Genomic DNA, 19,341 nt, shown 5'->3' with positions numbered 1-19,341 from the left:
TTGTCCGATTGACTACTGTTTTAGAATGTTTCAGGCAAAGAGAAGCGTGTATGAAAAAAAGCAATGTATCAGATATTCTGAATGTTTGCACATGTGCAAACATGTGGGTTTTAACATCGACGGATTGCGACAAATCTAGTTCAGCAATACTGGGTGTTCTGTATTTGGTTAATCAGACATAAGTTAATATCATTTTATATTCTTACAAAAGAGAATGAATCCACGGCTTCTCATGCCAAATGAAGCAGAATCTAAGGCATAAGCTACTAAAGCGTTAAATATCAAATGACAGTATTATTGCGAGCACTTTCTGATATAATACTCGTTGCCCTGAAGATAAAGTTGAACTATCAATTTAAATATAATCTTCGACAAAAGATATTTCTTGCCAGTTAATCACTATTTGTTATCTTAATATACTGATCGGCATGCGATTTACAATTTAACATTTTTTCGACATCTTCTTACACAAAAAAATATTATATGTTTACAGCTAGAAAAGTTGGAATTGTTTTGCTTTTTAATTTTCAATGGTTTCTTTTGCAGTTTCAGACAGTTTATGTTAGATTACTAATGTAAGGAATGGGCTTAGATACATAACAAAGCTTTGCTCTGTCCTAATTGAAATATATATATATATATATATATATATATATATATTATAGTAGAGAGAATTAATTAATACGAACTAAATCACCACCACAATATACCAGACCAATTACGGCAAAGCGCCTAGCAGTACAAACGAACACGCACATGCCACAGCAAGTCCACTAACCCAATAAGATTAGTTTCGATACTGCTTTATATACGAGCTTGAATTGTACTACACATTCGTACTGGTTCAACATTTGCATATATATACTCAAATCTCTGTTTTCATGTCTCACAAATCAGTAGTGACTTTTTAGTCTTTATAACTGATTGACAGAGAAGCTATATTTCTCTCTCTGAAATTAATGGATCTCGAGGATCAATGAATATATATAGAAATTGCGTTAAGGATATATTATATTCAGAACAGTTGACTTTCCCATACGTGAGATCCGCTAGGATACAAGTTCGCATTATAAATTATTATATAGTAGAGAGAATTAATTAATACGAACTAAATCACCACCGCAATATACCAGACCAATTACGGCAAAGCGCCTAGCAGTACAAACGAACACGCACATGCCACAGCAAGTCCACTAACCCAATAAGATTAGTTTCGATACTGCTTTATATACGAGCCCGAATTGTACTACACATTCGTACTGGTTCAACATTTGCATATATATACTCAAATCTCTGTTTTCATGTCTCACAAATCAGTAGTGACTTATATATATATAACAGGGTATATTTCCAGTACAATGAGAGTTGAATTCCCAATATATTGTTTGTTTATACTGAAACTATATGCAATAATCCTAAGAATTTTCAGTAGTGCACATGTATTATAACGAAAACGGGAAGATTTGAAACTAAACAGGCTTTGACCAGGCAACTACAGAGAGAGGTTTCTAAGTACATGTTTTAAAAACGTGTCTTAATTCATGTGATGTCAAACCACATATCGTCATCATTTTGTTGCACACATTACAGATACCTAATGATATACATCTAATTATAAGACAAATTAAAATAGACAGCTGCTTCTATAAAAATCAATTATGTGAGGTAAATGTAAAATAAAAAAGAGTTAAAGTGTAGTTTAGCAGCTGGACAAGCCGTCTGCTAGAAATAAGAATATGATTTCATGATTGTAATTGTAGGAGGTCAGGTATCTTACCCGATTAAGACTAAAGGCACGAGTTTGTGTTTGAAATGCCAAAAAAGACATATTCTGCTATTTCACAATGTTTATATAAAAAGAATAAGCAAGGTAAAATTATTTCTGGTCATGTAATTTATTCTTGTCAGTGTTTTTCGGTGCTTTTACACGAGTCAGCAGATAATACATGCTTTGTATTGATACAAAGTAACCTCACAATGTAATTTGTTTCATTATACCACTGCTGAACAGTAGTTAAAACTATGTCTATTGTAGGAATGAAGAAATATTTTATATTTAAAATCGTGTAAAAAATGCATACAACAATATGACACACACTGAATAAACAAAGGACAAAACTTCAATAAATAGAGCCCAGTCCTCAGAACGCAGCTCCCCCAAAACAAACTCCTACAACAACGTGTATATGTACATGACAGACATTAACATCCAGCGACAAAAAATAGGTTAAAAATAGCAGACACCAAGAATAGAACAAACAGATAAAAGAATACAGTTACATATAACCTTATGGTGGCAAAATACCGCTGGAGAGTTGAAACTGGTACATGGTGTACTAAAACCCTCTACTATCTCCCATTTACCTGATATTCCAAAGGAACCGCAATGAAGCCAAATTTTGTGTCAATTTGAAGTTTTATTGGTCGAAAAAGTTTATAAATTTCTTGTACAAGACGTAACTTGTTTTTACAAACTTTAATATATGAAAAATATTCATTTCTTTTCCATTCCGTAACATAATTAAATAATATCTATAGTAGTTTTTGTGTCAATTGAACATATTCGGTATATAAAACATGTTATCAAGTATATGCAACTATGTAATGCACATCAGGTTTCAGTTAACAGGCACTGAAGATTAAATAACTTAAGCAGATATTTCATACTTTGATCGAACAATAAAAACAACCTTATCTGTCAAAGAAAATGCTGTTTCAGTTTCAGTTAAAATTTTATATCATTTTACGCAAGAAGTACTGAACCTAGATATGTATTAAATGCTAATCAAGCCTTTGTGAACATTTTACAGGGGAAAAAAACAACACGAAAATGGTAGGGTGTTAGTGAAGAATGTGATTTCATGGAAAATTGTGTGAACGAAAAAAGCAGTTTTAACACAAAATGAAAGCAATAGTAAAGCGATCTCTTTTTTTTTCATTGCTATGGCATTGCCATTAACATGATGACACTCATAATGGTTACACATAACAAACTGCAAAAGAGTAATGTCAAGAAAACGTCAGCATTCACATGTCCAGTTGTTTTTCCCATAAATATAGAGCTTATAATGTATATTGAATGTGCAATAGGCCAACAGGTAGAGACTGTCTGGCGATAATAAAAAACAAACAAATTCCTTTGAGACATATATCATATGATTCAACTTTGAAAATCTTGAAACACATGTGACATCATAAATAATTTATACAACATTCATTATTTTTGCGAAGATCCACAAAGATGCAACTGATAGCGCCATTTTAATGTGATAAATGTGAATGTGAAACGTTGTTAACGAAGTATCAAGTATGGTTTCGGATTGTTAGATGTTATATTTGCTTTACTTACCACTTTTCATAATTTCATTTCTTCAGGTGATTGATAAGTATTTGATCACCATTGAAAAAAAGTTGGTGAAATGAAATTTAGTATTACGCATTTAGAATTAATATTTCACCAACAATAGGATGTATAATCCTGAAACGGAACGTGAACATGTTTAAGTATTATAAATCTACGAGTTTGAAACAAAAACTAAGAATTCTCTCTGGAATCGAAATCATTTTAGTGGTGACATTTAAACTGTAGACAATTTCCTTGTTTTTATAATGCACATGATCTAGTCGATGAATTATTAAACACAGCCAATGCCAATATTATGTTTAGTTTCAAAATCAGACATTTAGATTTATGTTGCTTTCAAATAAGAAAACGATTTCTTCCTTAAACAGAATTAAGGTCGGTAATATTGAAATACACTATTTGTTTATTTCAAGTTTGAGATCACGGAGTTCATTTAATATAACAGAATTCCGCTTAAGACGGTTCTAGAGCGTAAGGGGTATTTTATATACTCTCCATTACCTCTCATGATCAGTCTACTATTATTTTGCTTGGTTGCGTTCGATGTCTTTACAGATTTTACAGATTTTATGGATTCTTATTTAGTTGAAAGAAACGAAATGTAATACATTTCTAATGTTCCATATTTTCTTGGATACGTTTTTGGCACTTTTATAGTATTTCTTTAAAGATTTCTAGAAGTAAGACATTTTGGTAGTTAAAAACTACAAGAATGACATTTCAAACGTTAATTTGAGAACAGGTTTGATTCAATAAAGTGAAACAGTAAGAGGATTGATTTCTTTCAAGTTTTAGCTACTTTGAATCTGTCTGAAACAAAACTAAAAGACAACTAAAATTTATCTCTATCTGTTCACCGAAGAGAAGATTTGTTTCACCAGCTGTAACAGTAATCAGCCCGGCCAGTATTGTATTTCGCTGTCTATGTTCTCCGTAAGTTCAGTATTTTTACACTTTTACGCCTACCGTAAATATTTGTCTGGGCACATTTTAGATAAACACATTGTTTATTTCCTATTTCAAATGCACATTCTGAAGATCATTATTTATAAAAACAGAGCTGCTGTCAGTATTTATATCTATAAAAAGTCTCCAAATAATTAGAAAATCTATAAAATGTGTGCATGCGACAATCAATAGTGTGTTTCTCGTTTACTGTAAAAGGAATAATAGCAACGTCAATATAATACTATTATAGGCCATTCTGTGAGAAAAAACTGTATTAGTGACATGATATCATTATGGCATAAAAAGTAATTTAAAATACTACAGAATCATTGTTTTTCTTGAGTTCATACAGAACTTAGAAACTAGTATATTGTAATTCAGTTGTCTAAGGCCAATCAAATTCTACAATATCTTAAAAATCAATATTTTACTCGAAATTGTAAAACACTAAACACCGTGATAATAATGCATAGGTTTATACTAGTAGATAAAACGAAAATACACGGTTAAGTTAATTTTTGGTAAAACCATTTCACACTATTCTTTCTAATTATTCCAATGTATGATGTTAAGTCATTGATATACATTAATTGTTGCATAAATTATATACAATAAACAAGACGCCGTCATACTGCTTTAACGACTTTCTTGACGTCGCGTCTCTAAGTACGTTCTTCTGTGACTTAACTAAAAGCATTTTAGTCCTGCAACTGTGAAGAAAATTTCTTCAAAATTTCAGCTTTGAAAGATAAACATAGTAATTTGAAAGGGTAGAAATAACGCAGTGAGACATAATGGCACTGTTAAGAGTTTGAAACTACAATTGAGACTAGTCGTGGTTAAATGATAAATATGAGGCTTCCCACGGGTGTAAACAAGTGTTAATTCCACGAAACAAATATGATATGATCGCAACTGAATAATACCGTACAAGCCCGAGGAAAATGAGAAGATATATCATTCTTTGTGCTGGATTTGTGTACTGATTATTGTTGATTGGTACAAAGCGAAAAGGAATGAAACGTCTACATTTACAAAATGAATTAAAGAATTTAAAAGGGAAATTCATTTGAATGAATTGCTTTTTTAAAACATGAGATTACTATTATCTCCCTATTCGTTTGATTTCCCAAGAGAATCTGGCAAATAATGACATTATTTTATGTTTCATTTTCCACAAAACAACAGTTGTGCAATTAAGACTGCTACGTGACAAATAATTATACAATAAACTATGTAGTGATATAATGCCAATGTATAGTACGGCATCAGAAGCAAATTATGCCAAATAAAACATGAATCAAACATGTCACATTCATGGCAACACCCTGCAAACTTTGAGATTTACTCTAGTACATTGACAGAAACAGATCTAGTCCATTTACTGGAACATCAAACTTACCGTAGGCTGCGATGTGAGAAACGAATGTTACACGAGTGATGTTTTGTTTTCCTTTTTAACACTGTTTCACACAAAGATAAAATAAAAAAAAATCTGTCGACAAACTGAAGCTGTCATAAATAACACAAAGAAGCACTGTTGTTAAGGAAATATCACAATGATATAAATGCAACATTCGTATTTTGAGAGAACTGAAAAAAGTGTTACTTTTATAAAAGTACACATGAAATCGTACTTTCGCTTCGCTTTGTATTCAGCCGGTATCTTGTATTTCAATATGAAAGTGATATCTGGTGAAAGTATACATTACGCATAAATACCTCGTAAAAAATAAGTAAAGTACATGTGTACGTGGAAATCATTGAGCTCGTAAAACTATGTACACGATAAATATCATATTTTGCAAGTGTTTGTATGTGTAAGTCTGCAACAGGCTAAATGAATTCTATGGTCTTGCCTAGTTTAGGACAGTGATATTGTTAGTCAATTAATTTGAAAACGTTCTTTTCCGTACAAAAACAACAAAGGAATTGCGTTGACACTTTTCAACGGTAAGTTGTACCGAACCAGGTTTGTATTTTGTGAAGAGATGCATGTACACCCAATTTGAGGTCATCCTAAGGGTTAAAGGTTAGATTTGAAAAGTTGTTAACGTGAAAACATAATTTAGTTACGTTATCAATAACTCCGGAGAAACACTGATGTTTTAAACAGTTAGAATGTTTTCGCTGATTTTAAGCTAGCACAGCTACACTTCCTCTATGAGTAACCATTTATTGCCAACTGGCTGCAGATTTTAAATATGTCTTAATGAAGAATATTTATTACAAATATCAGTTTGAACAGTTAGATAACAACAGAAGTTTTTCTTTAATCCTCTTTTCCATACATCAAATTTCAGCTGATAATAAACCAGGAATAGTATTGATCTATTAGGAATGTTAAAGAGCTCTAGATCATCAAATTTCCAGGAAACTTATTCAACAGGCAGTAAAACCGACTAAACATGGTCTCGTGTTTCGTTTGGGGCAAAACAGGCTCATATTGCTAAATCATTGCTAAATCATTTCGCAATAACATTTGATCAACTGTTTCAAGAGATAAATGTGTGGAAATGTGTATTTGGACGACAACAGTTACATTCTTTGTTAAAGTTAACCGAAAACAATGAAAAGACTGTAGTATAGCTTTTGAGTGTATTTTTTGTCAATACGTATTTGATAGAGATGTGTTTCAACATGCGTCACGGCTTTAATGACAAAATGAAAGGCTAAACGGAAAACGAATCCATTTATGTCCAACATTATCGTTTCTACGATGCAAACTTATCCTAGGTGTTTTGCAACTGAAAATATTGTAAAGAGATATATATAAGATTTCCAAAATGTTAAGAGGTTAAATATTTTGCTAGACTGAAAAACGCACAAAACTCGTTTATTTTTTATGAATTATTTATAAGCAGCGTCATTCATAAAAATATTCGTTCCCTTAAAGTAAACAATTTGTGTATCTGAAACCAGACATACTCACTTGAGACATAGAACTGATGGAACGAGACAAATATCAGTTTCTTCTATTCCTGTAAAGGGTTCAGTAAGGTATTCAGTACTATTTTAGTAACGCAAAAATGCAGTTAATCTATAATTTTATCAGACGATTGCATTGTATCATTGAAACAAAACTGACGTTTTCACTGTTTCAAAGCAGAGAAAATATCATTTTATTTTCTACAGTTGAATGTGAATGAATATTAATTATAAATAGTAAAGATATAGATGTATATAAATACCAAGATGATTATAAAGATATATGTTCCATCGTAAACAAGTGTAAAAGACATATGAAAACTTCAAAGAACTATTTGACATTTTTTAACATTTTTAACATTTTTTGACATTGTGACGCTATGACGCCATGCACGTGACCTTGTGCGGATAAAGTTAGTATAATTTTGCTTTAACTGTGAAAATCATATAATAAAAATAAAATGTAATTGTTTTACACATAAGATCGAAATTTATGTCACTCGTGAACACCATGATCTGCATTTTCACACTTGGATACGTCACCTGTGAAAATACTGTATCAGTGAAATACATAACGATGTAACATTGAAGCCAACATTAGGATATTATCCTTTATATCATTGCATCCAACAAGTAAAGGATGCATTATACAGCTGAGTCTAATATTGAGAAAATGAGCATCAAGCAAAATAACTGCAATAAAACAAAAACATCAAATAAAATATTCACTAAAGCTACATGATTTGAAACGTCGTCACAAAGGTTGTTTGTTTCATACGATATGATAACTTGACACTACTGTGCAAGCAAACTTGTATAAATGTATTGTAGACGCATTTGTAAAGCGGGTAAAATCTTTGTGAACAAACGCATATTAAGTGCTGTTCAATTAGATACAAACTACAGCTAAACAAAGGAAAACCACAAAGTGGGATTTGCAAAAGCGACAATACATTCATCACTATAAAACATACTGTCTGATCCAAAACCGAATAAACGATCAGATCATGTTTCTTAATTTTTTATGTACTCAATGCTCTTACTAAAATTCTAGAATCAAAACATGGCTGCATTTTTAATTTTATTTATATTTTTCTCATTATTTCCACACTTTATTATTGTTTCGTTAACCGGGATGAATTAGCTAACTGAAGAGAGCAAGGAATAAAAGGAGATGACCATAAGGGGCACAAACCAGTAAACAATAAATTCGTGTTTTATCTAATGTCTCATAGTGTCTGACGGTTTGGGCATACCTTCGTTTGAGTGTTATATCACAATAATTAGTAATCTTTGCAAATGTGAAGAAATGACGTTACTGAACATAAAAATGTAAATAACTTAATTTGATTGTGGTAGACAGTCGTTTGTATACTTAAAATATGTATGGTCGTCATCACACAATCTTATCAATGGCTGCCATAAAAGTCAGTTTTTTACTCTAATAACATGTGAAGTACGTTTAGATTCTCTTAATACCATATGCCTACAAGAAACCAGTAAACAATTGCCCCCGTAATAGTTCTAACATTTCAGCAGAACAGTAATAACATGTATGGCATATATTATAGCTGTCTAAAATATATAGAATGCTATAATTTCATCGTGATTCTGTAAATGATTATGTCATACAGCTTTCTGTTATCCGTTCAGATAACATTAGAAAATATTACATAATGAAGGTAAATTAATTAGCGCCCTATGAATGAAATATCCGTATGAATTGAACTTTTTCGTCTTTGGTAAGGTAAAACTCAATGACATTATACACACACTGTAATATGCAGAGATAAAGCTAATAAATCATGCGAAATATAATTATATAACAAAAATATATACAATATAATTTCTAATTAAACTTTTATCGAAACACTTAGATAATGTTTTTGTTGTTTTAAATGGAAACGGGTTTCCAGCGACCACTTCGTTATAGCTATGACCTCGGTCTATAAGTAACTCATCAAACAAACATAACGAAACCAACCTGGTTCCGAGCACAGTTTCATTCATAACAAATGATGATATGAATTATACTGTGCATTATAATTACATTTTAAATAAAGACATAACTTTTACTAGATATGGTTTTGCATATAATACAATAAATAATGAAAACAAAATGTACTGAATGTAAAAGGGAAGCATAAATTTTAAAAATCGATTCTTCCAGATCAGGTGTTAGGTTCAAGGGAAGGTAAGCGCTGCGTGGAACTGCCACAGTAACGTGAGAAGAAATAAATGACCACATTCTACAATTTGTATACCGAGACAGCGTACATGTTATACTTTGTTAGAGAATAATGTTTACATTTACAATCGACACTATAATATTATTTGATTTAACGGCAGTTTTTTTAAAACATTTTTATACTAAATAAGTTCATTTAAGAAACATTCTGCTGAATGTTGAATGCTGAAAGTAATATTGTAAAATATGCTTTGTCTCTAATTTGCTTCAGGGGTGTAGATGTAAGCGATATTTGTTTAAACACCCGTTTTCAACAGTATTTCAGGTTATATTAAGGCGGTCAATTTTTCTTGCGGTGGTCAATTTCCCTAATCATCGTATTAAGGAAGGAACAGGACTAGACCACAATCATAAACAGTCAAGTTGATAGCGGGATTTGAACCTTAAATTTCCCTCAGACTGACAGATAACCGCCCCATCAGTAGCTCTGTGCTTTGATTATATTTGACAATTACCAAATAGTGTAAAGCTCGGTATTAAACACAGTGAGAAAAATATGTAAATAGTCATGAACGAGTTTCCTTTTCTGCCAAAAACAGCAACAACAAAAATGCACATGCAAATGATTTCAAAAATTCACGATATCACAATAAACTGAAGTTTTTCATGCCTACCATTTTCCATTGTCCCTCGATTTGTACCAATAAGAAGCAATGCCATCATGGTAAACTGTTTTCCCCCGAACGTAATATTTTATTTTCACATTCTCTTGTACACCGTGCAATTATCACTGTATCAATATTGAACGCCCAATAAATATGTCCTCAGTCTCAAGAGATGATATATTATCGTAAAGGCAAACTTTGTGCAATTAATTGATGAAATAGGGAACTGTAATGAGAAGCAATCTCATTACTCTTAAGTTCTCCATGTTACATTAGAGACTGATGTCAAAATATTGTTATGTTTATTTATTGTGAATGGGATTAAAATTGATCATTTGTTTTTGTCACTGTTTAGTGCGTTTTATCAAAAAAAAAAAAAAAAAAAAAAAAAAAAAAAAAAAAAAAAAAAAACATTAATGTAGGATTTAGCTTTTACGGAGATGCATGCCTTATACATGACTTATTGTTTCTGAGTGATCATAATAAATGTCAAACTAAGTAACGATTGTTTTAACTCGCCAATCTATCCAGGAATCTTACTGACGCCTGGAATGATTATCATTTAAAATACGTTAGCTGGAGCTAGGCAATTACAACCCACTTAGATTTGCAAATTGTACAGATCTGTCTCATGCAAGAACTAGCAGCAAAACTCTTGTTCACCTTGCTTAATCGTGAATAATTAAAATTGGGGAATTTCTCAAAAAAAGTCAAGGTTCGCAAAAATGTAAAACATACAGATAATAGATATGTCATTTTAATTAAAGTAATCATGTGTTACAGTACATAAATCTGCTAACACAAAATGCCAAAAGTTACAGTAGATAAATTATAAATTTGCGACATTTTCAACGTTCCTTGTTTGCACTGACGTTAAAGCACGACGCAAAGGACACGACAAGTGACGGTACGTCTTTTGGCTTTTTACTTGATCTTTTGCAATAAAATTCACCTTATGGTTATGCTTAAAAAAACGCTAATTAAGCAGCACTTTGTTTTGCTTGTGCCAAGCCTGGCAAACTTTGCCTGCTATTTCTATAAAAAGGGTTTCTGTTTACTAGTTTTCACGGCCGTACGAACTCTAAACTTGCAACAGAGACCGTGTTATAACGTAAATTAATTGTAAAAAGCAATGAAATTATGATCTCAGCCTGATTCTTTAGAGAGTGGTTGACGTCATTGTCTAAATGAATAGGAAAATAGCTTTTCTTATCTGACGACGGTTTCGTCGAAGTAATTGCTAAACATCAAAATGTGTGTCGTTAAAAGACAATCGCCAGACAAGTAAAATGCATATAAAACGTTTTCATCCTTATGCTGCCCATTACAGTTGAATACTCAAGATATAGGATAAAGGCTGTGTTTGTGCGAGGTATTTTGATAAAATAAGTTAAATAATTTAGTTCAATACTATCTCATATATACATGCATACATCGGAACGAGCTTTGAAACATGTCTGGCAAAAGTATACTTTGGTATTGATGTACCAGCTTGTTTAAAAGATATATGAGCCGCGCCATGAGAAAATCAACATAGCGGCTTTGCGACCAGCATGGATCCAGACCAGCCTGCGCATCCGCGCAGTCTGGCCGGGATCCATGCTGTTCGCTAACAGTTTCTTTAATTGCAATAGGCTTTGAAAGCGAACAGCATGCATCCTGACCAGACTGCGCGGATGCGCAGGCTGGTCTGGATCCATGCTGGTCGCAAAGCAACTATGTTGGTTTTGCCATGGTACGACTCATATCTTCGTAATCTAATATCTGATGCTCATAAATGATACCTTGTTGGATCATTCTTGAACAATAAGGCTTGAGCAATAAGGCAGGAAACTTGAAGAACATCTGTCCCATTACTGGGATTGTCATGCGTTTATATCCTAAGTTGTAGCATAATTTGACTGTCAATTCCGCAGTCATTTTATGACACATCTCTCTTAACAGATATAAATCATTATTTTAAATCGGTTTGAACTAGTTTGCTGGTACAACTAAAGGACATGATCAGTCAGATTCTAAGAAATGCATGTACATGTTTAAATTGTTATTCCAGCTTACAAATTTTGCTTTGGTTTAAAAAGTGTACTTTAATCAAAAGTATATTTTACACTAGGAAAAATCTTATTATCATTTTATCATTTCAAATGCTTGACTTAGTCTGAATATAATTGGTAATGACGATATAAACTTGTTATCTATGTAGATGTTACTATTTGCTGATGATATTGCATTATTACTACCAATCCTGATACTCTTCAACTCCAACTCAATAATCTTTTTGAATATTCACGCAAATGGGGGTTGAAAATAAATGTTAATAAAACTAAAATTTGTATATTTGAAAAGAGAAAATCTAGAAATAATTATAGATGGTTTATAAATGGAGAATATGTCGAAATAGTAGATTCTTTTTGCTATTTTGGAGTGAAATTTAATTACACAGGTACTATGTTAAATGTTGTTAAAACTATAAATGATCAGGCTCTGAAAGCATATAATAACCTGTTGTCTGTATTTAATCGAATTAAGATGGACATTAAAACAAAAGTGTCTTTGTTCGATTCTCTTGTGACTCCAATAATTCTGTATGGTTCAGAAGTATGGGGAATATATAACTACAAGGAAATCGACAAAATTCATCTTAGGTTCTGTAAAATCATTCTAGGGGTTCGTCCTCAGACTTCCAATGCGGCTGTTCTTGGTGAGCTTGGTCGTTTCCCTCTTTCTGTTATATGTAAAGAGCGATCTCTTAAGTATATTGGTTAAATATAATGAAAACTCCCCAGTCACTTGTACACAACATTTTTATAGAATAATGTGATTTGTTAAATAACAATATTGAATCTACTTGGGCTTCAGCTGTTAAAAGACAACTGGATACCGTAGGATATAGTTATTTTTGGAATAATCAGAACTATGATATTAATTATATGCCAATGTTAAAACAAAGATTACGTGATCAGTATGTACAAGACTGGAATGATGTGGTAAGTAACCAGTTGAAATTGTTTTATTATAGAAAGTTTAAAACGGTGTATAAATTTGAAAAATATTTAGATGTAGTAGGTAATGATTTACATAGAAAAGAAATGTCTCGTTTTAGGCTTTGTTCTCATTTATCTTGAAATTGAAAGTGGAAGATTTTCTGGAGTTGAAAGAAGCTTACGTGTTTGTAAACTTTGTACACAAAATGTAAAATCAGAATATCATTTTCTGTTATGCTGTCCAATTTATAGAAATCTTCGTCAAAAGTATGGTATTGATAAGTCATTTGCATGTATAAATAAATTTGCAAGGACATTATCTTCAAGTAATAATAAAATTATTAGAAATACAGCCAAATATGTATATTATGCTATGCAATTAAGAAAGGAAACACTTACAGATATTGCTGTTTCTTAATGATTAATATATATATTTAGAACCTATAATTGTTTTTACTGTACATTTTGTGATATCTTGGCCATCCTTTTTATTTCTGTAAATGGCCAAAGGTATATTGTATATGCCGATATGCCAATAAATCTGAAATCTGAAATCTGGTAAACCTGGATATGCATAATTAACAAAAACCGGGAACTTTTAACCGGCAAATGGATTCCAGCAAAGTGGCTATTTCTATAGAGACTTTGACTTTTTACTACCAATGGATAATAGAACACTTTATTGTGCTTGGCGTTATGATATTTGTCTTTTTTTTGGATACACTAATCTACACTAATCAGAAGAAATCACAATTCCAGAAGTAACTTTATTAACCTAATTCCTTTGGTACAACAATTTCTATTTTAGAGTGATATATATACAAATTTATTACAAAATAAAATCACCAGATAATTATGATGGAATATAGGACGCCAGTCATTAATTTTGACGCCGGTGCCCGTTGAATACGTTAAAAAACTAGGCTGTATAATGCCCCTCGTAATATAACTTATAAACATGCTACCACTAGAAAAATAAAACATCCTCTCATTCTGTCACTGGTTGAAAGTTCGGATGTGTAATTAATATAACTTATGAATAAATGCGTTTACTATTACACTACCACTGGAAAAATATATCGCTTGTTGTAGGTTCGTAGCCTCTGAAGAGCTGTGTTGCCGTCTCAACAGTTCGAGTTTGATATTCTAATTCGCACCAACCAGTAAAGTATTCTTCTAGAGTTAATTATGATTCTAACACGACCAGCAAATAATGTACATACATGTAGAGCAAACTCTATCTTGGGTTATTCTGCAATAAACCACTCGCGTGCAATGACGTCACCCGATCCAGGTGCGTAGCACGGTCGTAAAAAATAGTTACCATTACGGCCTTCGTGATATATTCTTACTCATAAGAACTTAAAACACGGGTTATTCTACGATAAACCACACTTGGGACCTTGTTATTTCTTAAATATAGATTTCATAATGAGATGACATAAGAAATATCTCAGATAAATCTGATAAAAGTTCTAAAATACGAAATACTAAACTGAGACTTTGACATATCTTTACTGAATACACGAATACTGAAAGTCTATAAATACCTATAGGAAAACTGATTCTCTGGCGACTTATTTCTTGCACCTGATAATTATACTTTGGTAGATGAATATACAATTCTTATTCTTTGAAAATAAATCAATATTTACAGAAAGTAATATGTAAAACAAAAATAGCTAAAAAGTAAAGAATGGTTTGAGAAGATTTGGGATATGAATAGATGTTATGGTATAAACTGTAAGACACAAGTGAGTGTTGAAACGGAAACATTTTCACCAACCTTCTAACTGTTATATCCAACCTCATCAACTGTCTCCGTATACCCTAACGAGGCATTGATTGAATGTATAGATAAGAATTTACTCAAAATTTATTTTAGAACTAGTCAATGACATATGAATTCACAGTTTTCTATACAAATAATTCTGAATTTACAGAAGCAGCAGCTAGAAGAAAGCAGGTGCACGAGAGGAAATTGTGTGTTAATACCTCAAACATGCAATTATTACTGATGATTCGGAATAAAGTGAACACTGACAATATCTCCGAGAATAAATCGGGAAATAATAATCAATATTTGTTCATTTGCATTAAAGGGCCGACTTGGTTCTCCAGGCAACTTTTATCACTTATCTGCTTACAGCTATAACATGGAAATTTAATGGCCATTACGCCCAGCATGAATTGCAAGAGAGCAATTAATTTGGTCAGTTTTCGGAATCAGGTGTGTGTTGTTACATGTTGAAATTTCACACCAAGCATGTATGCTGTATAAATAGCTGAGAGAATACAAAAGTTGAACTCTGAATCTCAAAATATAACCCCCCCCCCCTCCCCCAACAAAAAAAAAAACAAGATGAAAATAAACAAATTAAACTATTCAGCACTAACGTTATTATGACGTTACGGTATTTGTGTCAAACTAAAAAAGACATGAAGTAATGCAACTACTTATAACACAAAATAAACTACAATAGTGTACGTTTATTACTGTTTCCATGTCGTTATCCATTCACTTGTCCTAATTGATTCGGCTTATGATATTTCTAGAGTATATTATTATTCATTATACATGTATATTGATATTATCTTTCCATGAAATAAATCCATTTCATTGGGAATATTTGATATGTAATTTATTGTAAATACATTTATTGTTACATATATGTAAATTTACTGTATATTATTGTTTTTTTCATCCGTTTTTAATTTTATTTTATACATGTATATGCGCAGACATTTAAGTTATGTAAATAAATTACTATCGGCCTTTTCTTCATCATTTTGGGAATGCAACTAAAACCATGGAATTGGATAATGCTCTTGTGGAAATATTTCAAATTTCAAAATCTATGTAAAAATATTTTTTGTGTAAAATATTAATAGATTGCATAATAAAGTATTTCAGTAATTGTTAAACAGCATAACTGTTCCTTTGGTAACCAAAAATATACATAACATTTATCAAAACTATTTTAAAACAGCAAAAAAAAGGTAACACTCATTTTGGAATCTGAATAAAGACATTTGTTTTTATGCTTTGGGAGTACCTCCTTTTACGGGTGGGGGGTAGATTTATAGGGGAAAGCCCCGACTATTATCACATTCATAATTGTGTTATTTTGTTTGTTTGGTCTAATGCCGTTTTTCAACAGTATTTGTATTTCAATCATGTAACTGCGGCGGGCAGTTAACCTAATAAGTGTTCCTGGATTCTGTACCGGTACAAACCTGTTCTCTTGATGTAACCCCCAACTTTCACATGAATTATCAAGTAGGAGGTCGAATGATTTCAGACACAATGCCTTTATCAAACTGTCACGGAGACCATACGCCCTGCCCGGGAATTGAACTGTCGGCCCCATGATCCGTAGACCAATGCTCTCCCTAGTTGTCTTATATCTATTGAAATAAATTCTTTCATCACATTCATCTCAGTCATGCACATAGATAGTAATGTACGTGTCACCTCAAAAAGGGTGACGAAATGACCAATTTGAAACCACCGAGGGGAACGAAACGACCAAATAGGGGACGAGTTGACTGGGAGACGAGTTGACTGTAAGTCCATAATTTTCTGATATTTATGTAAATAAATTACTAATATCACATTTAATTACTTTGAAATACAATAGATCTTAGTATGTGTTTCATAAAATCTAACCCCAATGATGAAAACGATAAAAGATATATTTCAGAGAAACAGAAACTCAAGTACTAAGTAGTGTGGGTTTTAGTTCCCAGACCTAGTGATTGTACTACAAAATGATTCACAGTGATTGAACTGTAAATTATCGAATTACTGGTATAATTATAATTTTTTTTTATATATCATTGCACATGACATTTGAATGAATATTTTGTTCTGTATCACAAGTGCAATTCCACACTGGAGCATGAACATATTCTCTGAGAGGAACCCAGATGGTCAGAGAGCAACCATGTCCAGCATTATTGCCTTAGTGTGTACCTGGTAATGGCTGATCATTGAAATGCGATAAACATTATGATAAAATGGGCATTAATGTCAGGGAAAACCTAAAGACTCTGGAAGCTAATTTATAGCCAAGTCGGCCCTTTAACGTTTGAGCCATGGATTCACAAATAATGTAATTGAAATTGATAGCCAAAAGGACACAACTCGCTATTGCATTTATTGGCTAACGCTAATTGAGCAAACAAACCCCAACATGTTGAGGTTGAATTGCTATTCTCCGTTTAAATTATTGATGAGAGTAATCCATATAGAACTCATAATCTGAATATAACTTCATAGATGGTAAGCATATTGTTACTTGATTGTTATATTCCCCCGTTTCAACAGATCAAAACAATTGCCATACCATGACAATGTATAACGACGAACATTCCGTAATGCAATTGTATAGTATTGAAAGGATTGGCGGCGTGAAAGTATCAGTGTACAAAATTCGCTTTTATTTGTTGAGAATGTATTTTATTCTTCAAATAAAAGTTTCAAAATGATGTCAAACAGACAAACGTCGTCCTTGTTGCCATGACATATTATTTTGTTTCCATTTGTTTTTGAACAAAGCTTGTCGTGACATATTATTTTTTAACAAAGCGTGATTGATCATGCACAATATGCCACGGTCGCCTTTGTAAAGCTTTGTCTGCTTTTCATTAATATGTCAAGTATCTCAGTGACATATTCTGACTAAACAATGCCCAGAATACAGTACTAGTTTTGCACTAGTATCAACACTGCCGAATGAGCATGCACATTTAGTCCCTGATGTTTTCAAAACAGTTAAATCCTTTGCAGTTCTATGTAAGGAAACTTCCACATGTAAACTTACTACACAAATAATGCATTTTTAGATTATTATATGACGCATTACTGTTGCAAAATAGGTAAGTTATAAACAAAGACTGGAAAATTATTGACAACAGTTAATAGCGAGCTTCGCTGAAAATTTGCATTTTTTTTTGCAAAAAAAAAAACAACAAAGAAAATATCAAACAGGGAATGCCATGTTCCAAACACGCAGCCTCCCAAAAACGAAACCCACAGCACGCAGACGTGCACACTACAAACACACACACACACACACACACACACACACACACACACACACGCGCGCGCACTCGCATACAAAGCAAACACACGAGGACAAAACGAACAAATAAAGGAACACCGTGGGGCACCGCCTTAGGTTTGTCAAGATTTATGTTTTTGATCTTAGACGAAAGTCTTCGTTTTTGACAGTGTCATATATTATGGAATAAGTCCTAATGTCTCAAAAGCCATGCAGAATATACTAGTGACAATGCTTTCAATCTGAATCGTTATGAACTCATTAAGAGACAATGTACAAGATAAAGCTTTTAAGAAGAAATACGATACAGTACTGGTCAAGAACATAGAAGAAGTACGTACATTTTTTTTTGGCGGCAAAAGATAATTTTCAGACGAAATATTCAATATGAAGCTAACCTTTGTTATTCAACTTTACTCTTCTTGCAAATTTCTAAACGAAAGACCCCCCCAAACAAAAAAAAGATTGGAATGAATCGGTGTAATAAATGGTGAACAAATCATGCGATTTGTTCACGATTTGTTCACGATTCAAATGGTATGCAAATGAGCTAATGAATCGGTAATAAATCGTAAACAAATCGGGGTAATAAATCGGTAACAAATCAGGTCTTCGTTTTGTTGAATAATAAGTCGGTTGCAAATCGGGTTAATAAATCGGTAGCAAATCGGTTAATAAATCGTTAACAAATCAGGTCTCTGTTTTGTTAAATAATGAATCGGTAACAAATCGGGTATGCTGAAATTGAAATGAAAATTCCTTGGTACAATGAATCGGTAATAAATCGTGCTAATGAATCGGTAATGAATCGTACTAATGCATCGGCTATAAATCGATTGGTCAATGCTTATATGGGAAACAATATATAATATACTCTCTGTAAGTCGTTTGAATATAAAATTTTATTTTATAAAACACTAATTAGAAAGACACTAGAATACTGTGACAAAAGATAATGTGTATAAAGTGTAACTAGAGTTGTTTCAGGTGTGACTTTCTACCACCACAATATATAAGGCCTTAGCCATGGGTTCGCTTTCAGTCTTACAGTTTAGTATATTAGAAACAAATCATAGACATATACAAAAAGCTACATCAACGAAGTAAGAAAATAAGACAAAAAATCAAAACAAACGTATAAAACAACACACTGGATCATCCTTTTTTAACGACCAGTGTCACCACCGCTCAAACCGTC

The 19,341-nt window shown here is 32.3% G+C and overlaps 1 protein-coding gene across 7 annotated transcripts in view; it reads right to left on the bottom strand.

The window, feature by feature from the left end:
• LOC123566512 (cAMP-dependent protein kinase type II regulatory subunit-like) overlaps positions 1–19,341 on the bottom strand; it is a 241,381-nt gene that overhangs the window by 14,346 nt on the left and 207,694 nt on the right. Inside the window, exon 1 of one of the 7 annotated variants that reach the window (XM_045360687.2) lies at positions 14,864–15,019. The exons of the other annotated variants lie outside the window; for them this stretch is intronic. The gene's annotated coding sequence lies outside the window, so the exon portion shown is untranslated. Of the gene's footprint in view, positions 1–14,863; positions 15,020–19,341 lie in introns of those variants that run through there. 7 annotated transcript variants of the gene reach the window in all.

Source organism: Mercenaria mercenaria, chromosome 8 (genome assembly GCF_021730395.1).
Source record: "Mercenaria mercenaria strain notata chromosome 8, MADL_Memer_1, whole genome shotgun sequence".
Lineage (NCBI taxonomy): Eukaryota > Metazoa > Mollusca > Bivalvia > Venerida > Veneridae > Mercenaria > Mercenaria mercenaria.
The sequence above is the reverse complement of the archived record's forward strand: the minus strand, read 5'-3'. Positions and strand labels throughout refer to the sequence as shown.